Source organism: Catharus ustulatus, chromosome 6, assembly GCF_009819885.2.
Source record: "Catharus ustulatus isolate bCatUst1 chromosome 6, bCatUst1.pri.v2, whole genome shotgun sequence".
Taxonomy (NCBI): Eukaryota; Metazoa; Chordata; class Aves; order Passeriformes; family Turdidae; genus Catharus; species Catharus ustulatus.
The window spans coordinates 5,427,080-5,440,009 of record NC_046226.1 but is presented as its reverse complement, the minus strand read 5'-3'; the positions used below and the strand labels follow the sequence as shown (position 1 = coordinate 5,440,009).

At 48.9% G+C, this 12,930-nt stretch overlaps 1 protein-coding gene across 3 annotated transcripts in view; it reads right to left on the bottom strand.

The window, feature by feature from the left end:
* The window catches only part of DAAM1 (dishevelled associated activator of morphogenesis 1), an 88,329-nt gene that overhangs the window by 61,593 nt on the left and 13,806 nt on the right, over positions 1 to 12,930 (bottom strand). For 2 of the 3 annotated variants that reach the window (XM_033062835.1, XM_033062837.1), the window contains exon 2: positions 8,678 to 8,776. The gene's annotated coding sequence lies outside the window, so the exon portion shown is untranslated. Of the gene's footprint in view, positions 1 to 2,706; positions 2,831 to 8,677; positions 8,777 to 12,930 lie in introns of those variants that run through there. The other variant, XM_033062836.2, reaches the window with a different exon arrangement.

The window sequence follows — 12,930 nt, the reverse complement described above, 5'->3', positions numbered from 1 at the left end:
TTGTCTGACCTCTGCATCCCATTGCCCCAAACTAACACTGCAGTCTGGATGGCCTAAACACATGGTAATGAAATAATGCAGACTGACCCTCAGATCATCCACAGTCTTCTGTTCACAGGGGAAGGAAATGAAATGGCTTCTGGGTAACAAATGTTTGCAGCATTTTCCAGCACAAGACTTGTAACACTGAAGCGAAAGCTTGAAGAAGCTGCAAATTGGATTTAGGTACCTGAAAATTCCAGATTCACTCCACTACTGCCAGAGTTGTCAGAGGATGAGAAAGCACCCTGAAATAATTGCCTCTCCAGGCAAAAACTTTCAAAATGCCCTTAATGCAGATTTTTAGAGCTGGCAAGAGTTACCCATCCCCATGGACTGCAACATGAGCCGTGAGAGCAGGCAGAGAGGAGAAAAAGCATCTTGCAGGCAATCACAGGCATTTTTTTCCCAGCTGAGTGCCTAGTGAGAAGAGCAACCCATGCATCAACAGGAGCACTTGACACATGCCAGCACTTTCTAAATTCGCTTTCAGTGGATTTACCAACACGTCCTATGGAAAAGGAATGTGTGCTATGCAAATCCAGCCTCAGACTGCTCCCTGCCTAATCTAGCTTTAGATTCAAATGCTTATTACCATGGCCTCTAATCGGGTCATGTGTAATAGCCAGGTTTAGTTTGGGCTCCCAGGACTTCAGCTGTGTTCTTACTAAGGCACTGAATGGAGAAAGAAAAAAAGGAACAAAGACCAAAAAAAAACCAAACCCAGTACTGCAAAAAAACCCCAGGTTTTGGTGGAAACCAGGCCTGGAAATAAGCATTGACACCTAGCAGTAAAAGCCAGGCTGATATGCAAACATTTGGCAGCTCACCAAGAGCACACTGAATGTCAAGTCCTGTTTGCAGCCCATCACATCCCTGCAGGGAAGCTGGTGTCTGCTCTTTCAGGGTCTGTCCCTTCCCCCTGAGACAAGGTGATGAAAGCATCTCACACATCTACCAGCAGCACCAAGCCCAGCTGGTCACACCACAACCTCCAGAGCTGCTCTGAGCACCCACCCCAGCACCTCCAGCGCCTGGGCAACATGTGCCAGGCAGGAGCTGCTGCTGGCTTAGGGAGGAAGGGGGCACATCACTGCATTAGGGTCTGCAGCACCACACAGGGACCATGGCAATGTCATTCACAGAGGCAACCACCTCCCTGTTTGGCACCAGCCACACAGCTCTGGCCAAGGTAACCTCTGTCCTAGCCAGCACCAGGCAAAATGTTTCCTTTAATTTTTGAGTTTGTGAAATTTGTTGTGCTCAAACCTGGTACCTGCAGGACACAGCCCACAACCTCTCACCTCCACAATTCAGCCTCAGCTCAGCCACTGGGCACCAGAAATAACCCAGAGGCAGGACACAGGCTTCTCCTCTCCATCTGCTGCTCACCTGCCAGACTGTGCTTTCCTGCTGTACAGCATGGAGAGGTTTCCAGAGCATTGTCCAGCTCCCTCCTTCAGGATGCTGAATCCCAGCAGCCTCCACAGTGCCAAACTGCACATGGACAGGCAAACAGCCCCAGCAAGAAGTCAAGACATCCAAGGACATCCAAAGACATCCAAATGTTGCCACCATTTTCTGCAGACCCTACAAGACAGTGCTGACCCTGTTATGCCACCAAAATGACATTTGGTGGGGTGAGCAGCACCAGGAACACCAACATGAATGGAGTACTTCCTTCTGTGAATCTCAGCAGGATGAACTTACATTTATTAGACATCAGAGAATTCACTGAGGTGAACATCCCCCCAGCAACACCTACATGTCTGCACAGAGACCTGCAGTGGGGGCTCTCTGGTGTCTCATAACATGGCAAATCCAACTAAAGCACTCTTTATGGCTTGGATGTTCATAACATTTATGCGTATTCCCTGGGGTCTAGTACAGGCTGAGGTTTCATTGCATCCCTTAATAAAAAACCTCCACAACACCCTCCTAACTTGATGGCTGCTTTGACAAAAATTGCAGCAGCTCCACAGATTTGAGATGAAAAACCAATCTGAAAGAAAGGACAAAACCAGGCAATGGACTTAATGAATTGTCATTGACGAGAGGAGGAGCAGATGGACAGACCGAGTTTAAAGCTTCCCTTCATTAGCAAATTAAACTAAAATCATGGGTTAACTTTCAACAGTGCCCATTATTACTGAGAAGAGTGAGGCAGCTGATAGTCTTCCACTCAGGCACATGTTTCTCTATGCTTCATCATTTGCTGAATTAATAATCAAATGCTTTGAAAGGAGAAGAAAAATAACCCCAGAGAAACCAGAGACTGCAGCTCTCAGTTCTCATCAGCCTGTTCAAAGCAAGCCAGATTTACCAGTGCCTGCATTGCTGTGCTGGTGTCTGGCCAGGCTCTCCCTCCAGCACCTCCCCAGCTCACAGCTGCACCTGGAACTGGTCTGGGGGACTTTCTTCCTTGCTCCTGTAGCCAAAACAACCAGCAGGGATGGTTAAACCAGGTGGAAAGACCCCTGTTTCCATGCAGCACAGAAGGAAGAAACTTTGTGAGGCTCCCTGCCCCAGGACACGGATGGAGGAGCTCATGGAGGAGCCCTTCCATTCCCAGCATAAAGCAGCCATGCAAATAACATTTACCAGCTCACAGGTACTAAACACTGCAGCACAGTCATGCTCACCTGTGAACCAAAAATAAAAACTCACATTCCTGTATTTACAGCCACTGCCACTTCTACAGCAGTCTCCAGGACAGGGTCATTCCCAGTGATGACTGTGAGGAAGTCCTGGGGAAGAGATCCATGGCACAAACACTCATGGACAGCTCACACACAAGTGAGAAAGTATTCCCAAGCTCAGAAGCCACATTGCTGGAGCTGTGAATAACACACAGGCAGAGAGCATGGTTTGCTTATGATGAGCCAGGATGACAACCCAGTAGAAATATAAAAATAATTTAATGAATAAGTATATTTAGATTTATAATCCCACAGCAGCTTTATTTATAGGGATGCCAATCACTTTTACACAGATATAAAATTGGCTGGCAGAATGCCTTAGACTATATCCAGAAACCCATCTGTAACAAATCTAAGCTGTGATATCCCCACATTCATTTGGCCAAACAATAACGCTGATGCCAGTCATCTTCCCTTTAAATGTGCAGATGGGCCATGGGGGGCTTGCCAAGCCTCCCCCACTGCCAAAGATGGATGAATTCCCCTCTCACCTACTGTAAACTGGTTGGGGAAAGGACCAGATGAAGGAAAACCAGTCACCATCTGGGCTGTGTGGATTCCAACACCAAGGCAATGCTGGCTGGAGAACAAGCCTGCATCCAGCTGGCTGCAGGTGAACCTCTTTCAGAACCTTCCATCACTGAAGTGAGGAGCTGTAAGCAAGGTAAAAAACCCCATGGAGCTCTGCAGCACCTTTAAAAGGTGGGGGCATTAAAGCAGGGCTTTTGGGTATGTGTTAGGTTTTTTTGTGGGGTTTTTTGTGGGGTTTTTTTGATTCATCGTTCAAGACACAAAGCTGGGATGGAGGAAGATGCAGGAGAAATTAACTGCAAGTCATCACTTGGCTCAGTCTCAAAGCACATGAGGATTTCTAGTGATCCTTGCCCAGGATCTCACAACTTTATGTAAGCCTGCAGATGTCAAGGGGAGAGGTTGCTGTGGATTTCCACAGGGGCTGGTGACCACCTGGAAAACTGAGAAGTCACAACCAGTTCACAAGAAACAAAGAAAAACCTGCTCTTCATCCCCAGGGACTTCTGGGGACTGGGTATCTCAGAAATGGGGCAAAACAGGGCTGGCTCCATGTTAAATACACACTGTGGGTAACTGCAATTCATCCATGAAGCTTTCAGTATCCTGGCAAATGCCAAGGTGGAAAAGGTTACTCTGGAATATTACTTTGAATAGCTCTGGGAACAAACCCAGCATTAATTTTCAACACTTATTCAGCAAATGATTTGAATAAACTGAGGAAGGCTCGTGCACACAAACTGACAGAATTATTTGGTAGATTTTTGCCTCTGCTCCTGAGATAATTTATGACAAAACAACTCCCAGCAAAGACCATCACTTTCCAGACCAATGAGCGTATTCAACTTCCCTTGGGGACAAGGTAACCTCTCCAGATCCCTTCCAGCACAATTTCAGTAACATTTTACACCACAAACTATTTTCACACTGGCATTTGCTCTGATTTATTCCTGGAAATAAGTTTGTCTGAAAGAATAACTGATGGAAAGGAAAAAAACAAAAAAACCCAGAAACCCAACAGCAGTTTTCTCGCTCAAGGACAAAGCAAAATAAAACAACCAAGCACAGAGCTACAGCATCCTCGATCCAAATGTTTTCCAAAACATTTCCAAATGTTTCTCAAAGCTTCCAGATGAAGCTTTCATAACTGGGCTGCAACCCCTCCAAAGCCTCGGGCACTGAGCATGGCACCATGGTGTGTAGCAGCAGAGACACCAAGGAGATGGCTGGGGGGGACTTTGTCAAAACACACCCCAGAGCCCTGCACAGAAAACACAATGTTTGAGAGAAAAACTGTCTCTGCCTCCTCCACAGGGTATATTCAGTGTGAGAGGAGCCTGGTTGCTACCTGGGCTTTCAGGAGAGTCAATCTGTGCTGGGTGCTGGTGGGGACACAGCTCAGTGCTGTGTCCAGCTCTGGGCCCCTGTGACAAGAAGGACATGGAGGGGTGAGAGAAGGGAAGGGAGCTGGAGAGGGGTCTGGAGAACAAATCTGCTGAGGAGCAGCTGGAGGGGGGCTCAGCTTGGAGAAAAGGAGGCTCAGGGGGGATTTCTCACTCTGCATCCCTGACAGGAGGGTGCAGCCAGGTGGGGATCAGGTTCTGCTCCCAGGGAATGGGGACAGCACAAAATACACAGCCTCAAGCTGTATCAGGAGAGGTTCAGGCAGGACATCAGGAAGAATTTCTTCACTGAAAGGGCTGTTAAGCATTGGGACAGAGTGCCCAGGGCAGTGGTGGAGTCACCATCCCTGGAGGTGTTCAAGAGACAACTTTGTGTGGCACTCAGTGCTTTGGTTTGGCTGACAAGGTGTTTGATCAAAGACTGGACTCCCTCACCTTGCAGGACTTTTCCTACTTTTATGATTCTATAAACATATGTGGCCAGATGTCCTCACATTCTTGGCAGGCTTTTGAGTTTATTCCAAGCAACTTAGGAAGATCCTTCCCTGCATCTCTTTTGGAATTAACAGAAAAAAATTAAATAATAATTCAATAAAATAATTTTTAAAAGTTTAAAGCCCACTTAAGGGATGGTAAGGAGAGAAAACCATATTTTCTGCACTCAAGCTAAAATTGCTGAAGTTCCATGCACCATCAAATGTGGATGTTTATGGTTATTACACAGAGAAAACTGAGACAGCTGTGGGAGATTCTGGTCAGAGCAGCTGACCACAAGCAGAGCAGCCAAAGGATGAGCACTGAGGTCTCAGCAGTGCTCATCTGCAGAACTGGCTGCTCTGGGGAGGGGGACTGGCACACAGCTGGTGCCCATCCTCAGCTCCCCATCCCACTGCTGCACAACTTCCACCAACAGCAGCGCCTGCAAAGCAGGGTCTGAATCCTCCAAAGTCCAGAGCTCATCTCCACCTCTTTCAACACACTCCTGGACACAACCAAAGCCCCTCCTATCAACTCTACACGGGCTTTGGATTAGACCTTTTGTAGAGTAGGGAAAAAAAAAAAAGAGCCTTTCTTGAGGATGATAAAGTCTAGACACTACAATATATTTTCCAGCTGATGCAGCAAACCTAAGAAGCCCTCCCTTGATCTCGGACTGTCACGATCAAAGCCATTATCCCGTTCGGAGCCCTTCTGAAACTTTAGCTTCCAAATGTGCAAGTTATTTTTAAAATCTAAACCAGGCCAAGCCTCTTGTTTGGAGTTTTATGAGGAAAATGGGGTGTGCTCCTCCCAAACCTTCCCCCACCACGTCTGGAAGTGGCTGGTGGGCACATGGTGGGGAACCAGAGCAGGGAGGGAGCCCCACAGCTGGGGACACCTCAGTGGCACCTGGTGGCCACGATGTGCTGGCATGGGGGGACAAAGCTGAACCCCCCAAGGTGGCTGTGGTGTGGGGAATATTCCCCATCCCTGACTGAGACAGAGTTTCTTGGAGACCAAACACTGTTTGCATCCCCATCCTCAGGATTTGTTTCTGCCTTTGGCACCCTCTGTGTGTTACTCTGGAGACAAAGAAAAGGAAACAGCTTGAGATCCTTTCATTTTCTACAGAGATTAAATAAAACTAAGCACTATGAACTTCCTTTACCAGGTAGCAGGATGACCAAGCACACAAATAACATCCAGCTCTGCACCAAGGGACAACCAGGGAAACAAGGCACTCAAAATCATTCTCCAGTCTCTTGGAGCAGTTTTACAGCTGGCTCAAAGGAATGAAGAAATACATAACCCTGCAAAAGAACAGGAAAGCCAAGGGGGCATCATCCCCTGCCTTCAGTGGATGCTGAAGAAGAGGTGATGGAAGAGCAGCCAGCTCATCCCAGAGCAGCTGGTGCTGTGTGATGAACACCAGAGCTCCTGGCATGCCGTGTCTTCTGCAAGAGAGGGAACCTGAGGTCAGTCCCAATCAGCAAGGCTCACAGTGTCCAGACTGGAAAAAGACAAAGTATGGATGGTCTGGAATGATGAGGAGCTTGGAGAGAACTCTGAAGGCTTTTTGAAAGCAGATGACCACCAAGCTTCCCCTCCCACACCCCAAGGCAGACTTTTAACGGGATATTCTTCAAAGAGAGATGGGGACAGGAGGGGCTCACACTGCAGAAAGAAGAGAGCAACACAGAGCATTCACATGCTCCAAAGCTATTTAAAAGCCAAATGAGGCTCCCTAGTGAGCACTTAATTTAACTAAGCAACTTCTACAGCACCAGGCAATTCAGCCACATCATCTCCTTTTCTTCCCAGCATCCGTCTCCACCACTCTGTCATTTCTCTTCCCCTCTCTTCCCCTCTCCTCCACTCCCAGCAGCTCTGCTCCTTCTCCCCACCTCTCCCTCTGCCCAAACCAAGCAGATCTGTGAAAGGCTGAGTGAAACAGTAGGATGGGGTTAGAGACCTGCCACCCCTGCAGCATCCCTCACTGTGGCTGGAGGGACCGTGCCAGGCAGGAGCAGTGGCTGTGCTGCACATCACACATTCCCAGGGCTTCAGGAGGTGTTGTCTGAACACCACCAGCTTTCCAGCTGGGCAAACATCAAGGAAAAAAACTGGTTGACAGGCTTTCTTAAGAGTATTTCCATCAAACAGGACTCTTCCACCTCCACACACACCAGAGCAGAAAGAGCAAAGGCCACTGGCAACACAGTGCTGGTTGTGACAGCCACCACATCAGTCCCAGAGGGGACAGAGGATCTGCCAGCATCTCTCCAAACTGTTCTTCTGGAGCTGGGATGGGATGTGGGGATCATGCCCAGCTTCAGCTCTGCCACAGCAGAGTCCAACACATGCCCCATTGCTGTGGCTCATCTTTACTCTTCCCAACAAGCACAGAGAGAAGATGGACTTCAACCTCCACCTTCACACAAGCCATTTTCCCTGAAGCCACCAAACCCCACCAGATCCCTTTGGTCCCACCTTGTCCCTTCCAAGCCCTTCCCTTCCATGAGCTTCTCCCAGGGAAGGAGACCAAGCCCAGCTGCACATCTGCATCCCCAAGAAGGGCTAACACAAAGCTACCAACCTCAAAAATTTGTGCTCCCTCTCACACAGGAAAGCAGAGAAACTGATGGCAAGACTGCTTCTGGATTTAAAAGTAAACCCTTCAACCTATCAAGGAATCAGCATGCACCCTGAACCCTTGCTCCCAGGGTTTGCACATTGGACAGGACATGATGCAGCAAAGGCAGCTGACAAGTCAGCACCTCAGAACCCAACCCTACCACACCAGCTCAGGAAGAGAGAGAAACCAAAGGGAAAAAGCAAATTGTCAGCCCTGCACTGCCATCAGAACAGGGCCACTCATCTGCTCTCAGTGACAAACACTGAAGGGAAAACATCACAGAATTCACTCAGGCACGAGCCAGGGCTGGGTTCAGCACCTCACTGCTCTCCCTGTGAGATTTCCCACAGATTTTGCTCTGCAGTGACCTCCCGTGTCTTTCTCATCTCCTGTGTCAGAGATGGGAAATTGTGCATTACCAGTCCCCCATCCCAAACCAAACATGAAAATACAGACTGAAAACCAGCTAATTCCCAATCCTGCCAAACTTACAGCAGTAACTTATTTCCAGGCAGAGCTGTGATTTTTATAAGGGATAGCACTGTGTTAAGGAGTCAAAGCCATAACTGTACGGGTGAAAGCAAAAACCTTTCATTCCTGTAAGGCCTTTTTTTCCCCCTGCTCCTGAAAGGACAGGGAGCAGCAGAGCTCCTGCCAGTTCAGCGGGGTGAAGGCTTGGCTGAGAGCAGCCTCATTAAACTGGCTGGGTCGTTCATTGCCAATCCAAACACTCAGTCCTCTGATCCCCGCATGACGGGCTGGGAACCACAGGCAACTCACAATTAAACCCGTGACAATCAGGAAAAATCCGTACAACCCCCCCAAGCTGAATGCACCAACACCATCCCCACCCTCCCTGCTTTCATTTATTTATTTATTTGTTTACTTACATAAGCCTCATGACAGATAACTTGGAGGAAATCGGATGCTTTAATGATTAAGTGACACTTAGGCAGCCCTCTGGAAGATAAATACGCCCTTTGGTAACCCTGCAACAGAAACAGAAGGTACAAACAGACAGTAACTAATTATTCTGATTAAATCTTGGAAGACCTGAAATACCCGACTGCAGCAGAACAAAGCCAGCGTGCAGCAGGGGCTGCTAGTAAAAAAAATATTTAAAAAAATAATAAATAAAGTCACACCCTTTTTTTGAAAGAATTCACCCAAATAAACATTAAGTGCTTCTGTGTTGTTTTTGTTTGTGTGTGTTGTTTCTTAAGGTCTAGGCAGCTGATGGGAAATCTCTGCCATGCCCTGGAGGGATCCCGTTGCCTTCAGCTAAAATTAGACTTCAAGGGAAGCGGGCGAAGGCGGCGTCTCCAACCCACCCTGCACTCGAGGAGCGTGGGGGATTTTCCTCCCTTCCCATCGAAACCAAACACACAGGGCTTTTTGGATTTAAAGGAATTAACGAAAATAAACAAGGTGCACTCCTAAGGAGAAAGGAGGGGACAGCAGGTCTACCCCGCTGCAAGGTGGGGAGGGAGAGCCAGGATTGAGATGTGGGCAGGGGGGAGGCAGCTGAGTCTCAAGGACTGGGCAGGATGAAATGGGATGGATGGATGCTCAGTGCAGCAGTGAGAGGGACTGGCAAAGCCCAGCACAGCCCCTCCAGCATGGTGGGTGTGCAGTGAGGCACTTTATTGGTGCCCAAGACACCGGTGCCAGGAGCCTGTCACTGAGCAACACAAGGGGATGTGCTCAGCAGACATTCCCATACTCTCCTTGCCTCGCAGGAAAACCATAATTCTCCTCCACCCCCTTCCCTCTGCCCTCCCCCCACCACACTAAATGCCAGTAGAGCTCAGGGGAATATTTAGTCTCAAACCTCAGTAATCAATCAGTTCACCCTCATGCATGAGAAAGAGTCACAGCAGTAAGCACCAAATCCCATTTCCATACAGCAGTGCAATGGTTTAATTATGTACATAGCATTTTAACATAAATCCTGGAGAGATCCAGGCAGCCCCCAGGTTGTGGGTGGGGAAAGACACAGTGATGGGGAAGAACATGGGGAAGGGGTGGAAGAAAAGGAGGAGAAACCATTATGGCAATTATTTAAAATGACAACTTTCTGTGGCTGCTCCACTCTGCCATTGGCACAGCCATTGTTTGACCTTGCATTTGCTGTCCCAGAGGATGGGCAGCAAGCCCAACATCAGCCCTGCCACAGAATCTGCATCTGTTTCATTCCAACACACCAGCAAGAGGGGAAGAGGGCATGGAAAATGCAAGATGGGCACACATGGAAAGGCCTGCCCAGGCTGTGACACAAATAACAGCAATAGAGCCTCTCCACTGACTTACTGCAAAGCCTGCTCACTTTAAAAGGAGCCTTCCCAGCCAGGTCTGAGCAGGTTTGGGATCACTCCTTACCAACACCTGTTATTTCCAAGAATGGCTGGACCAGCAGGACCATCACACAGCTGCCAGTGCAACAGGTAGGCAGCTGTGAAATACAAAATACACCCCTTCTTTGTCCAACCAGCCCAGTCCCGAGGGGCACAGCTCACAAATGGCCATGCTGACATATATACAGATTGTTTTTAAACACAAACACATGTGCAGACTTTTCTAATACATAGGAACAAAAGAGGGGACACCCTGCTGAAACCCCATGTGCAGCTCCACTGCTCCCACAGCGATGAAGGAAATGAGAAGCAGAGACCAGGCACACACCCGCTTGCCGCAGCGTGTTTTGGCTCTGGGAATGTTTCTGGATTCTCCAGCTCGAGCTCTGACCTCCAAGAGATATAAAATGATGTTGGAGCTGCTCTGGAGGGGTCCCTGGGGGCTCAGCCAGGCAGGTGGAACAGGAAGGAGAGGTGCTTATGGGGACAGCTGACCCAGTCCATGCCCCAGCAGCTCACAAGCCTTCAAAACACCCACTGAGCACAAAATCAAGTGAGGAACAACCCCAAACTCCCAGTGTACAGCAGAAACCAAGGTCCCCTCATCCTTCCATGACCATAGCCTCACCAGACCACAGTGCTTGGACAAAGCAGGGGAAACAAGCTCAGGACTGGGGGGGTTGGGGGTACCTTTGATTTCTCTTTGATTTCTCTTTGATTTTTTGTGTAGCAGAGCTGTGTTTCTGAGCCCTCTTTTTCCAGGCAGATCCAGTGGCAGGCTTTGTAAACACATGTGCATTGCTTCCAAAGGGCTCATAAAAGCAGCTTTTGGAAGGGGAGGTGGTGCAGAGCAACAGGAATTCTTCAATTCCTCTTGAGAGGAAGCATCACTCAGAGATGTGGAAAGAAAACCTACCTGTAACCCAAATTTCTGCACCGTGGTCTCCTTCAAAGACCAATGGTGCATCCCTCCCTTTTTTTTTCCTTTGGCTTCAATTTCCCCAAGATCTGTAACATCAGGAAATGCTTGGCACAACAGACTGAGCCCTCAAATTCCACACACCATTGCTCTGACACCGTGCCTGAACTCTTTAGCACAATTAACAGGGATCAGGCACCATCAGATGCTGGCAGCATGTTCCCAGAGGATCCAGCTGCATCCTCATCCTCTCCCAACGAGCAGAACTTCGCAGTGCAATTCAGGACAGAGACACTCCATGCAGTATCTAGAGCAAATTAAACCTCCCAGGCACAGCAGCAAGCATGGATTTATTGATTCATGGAAAATGTCCTTATAAATTACTTCATTCAGATCAACGGGACAAGACAAAACCAGGACTCTCCTCGGCAGTGAGAGGTTGCACTGCAGACATTTCAGTCCCATGTTCCAGAAGAAATCACTTTTTCAGAGCGCTGGCAAAGGTCAACACAGAGGCCAGTGCAGATGTGGTCACACCTCACCTGGTCCCCACCTCTCTGCCCCACAGCAGGCAGAGCCAGTGGATGATTTTTTGCAAGCAAACAGGAAAAACCACTGCTTGACATCAGTTTCACAGCTGCAGAAACTCCATCCACACCTGCTTGCTGAAGCTACATTAGAAGTGTTTGCTGTGAAAGTGATTTCTCCTGGAGCATGGGGCTCCCAAACACTGCAGCTTGTTGATCTTATCTGCTTCTCTTGCTGCTGATGGCTTAATGTGCTTTCATCAAGCTCAAACCCCTTCAGGGCTACCTGTGGTCTGCATGCAGGATGCTGAGCCAAGGCTAAGGCCACTTTCTGCAAGTGTTTGTTCCAGTGGCTAAAAGCAGCTTAAATACAAATAAATATCCAGATGTCCCCGTGCCTTGTTCAGGATTACATGCACCTGGCTTTGGCTGAAGAGCTGCTGGATGCCATTTTACAGCTTCTTGATGAAAAGGCAAGAGGAGCATTCCCATTCCCCAGCACAAAACCATTTCCCCAGCTTTCATGCCCATGCAGCTCTTCCCTGCACACTCATCAGTAAAACCAGGGTCAGGCACTGCCCTTCCACCATGGGTTCAGCAGCAGCCCCACTCCCAAACTGCCTCTTTTGCTAATCACAGCTCAGGATGCTATTCCACAGCTCCAAATCACTGCCTGTGCTCCCTATTAATCAGCACCAGCCCAAAGCCCACTTTACACCACCACCAGCCAAGGTGCTGAGTCACATTTGGATTCCTCCAGGATGGCACCCACCGAGGGCTTCTAGGAATGCCTCCCCCTCCTGTGAACTCCCCCGCTGGAAATATTAAATCTACAATTATCTCAGCACATTAATAACCAGGACAGCATCTCTGGCAGCAGTCTGAGGCAGGGAGTCCCAGCAGCAATGAGTTCAAGTTACCAGGGCACACACAGCTGTGTTTGTGGTCCCTGCTGATCCGCCCTGCCACGCTGCCTCACCCCTTCCCCCAAACACACCCCGTTTCCCTGGGCACTGATCACTATTTTGATAAATGAACCTGTCTCCTCACATCCCCACCACGGAGGGGTTGCCATTCCCAGGGCACTGGCTCTGCAGAATCACAAGTTAATGGCTTTCCCCATCTCCGGTTGATGTGGTGCCTTGGCTCCTCCCAGCCCCAGGGCACAGCTCCTGGCTCCCCAGCATCCTCCTGCTCATGGACCTGCAGGGGCAGAGGTGAGATCTCACCTCTCCCAGCTGGAAACTGGCCCACAGTGCTGCTCTGCTCCAGAGACACTGGAAAGGAAGGACAAACTGCCCTGCCCTGGTGAGCAATCCCCTGCTTTCCAAACTAACAAACTC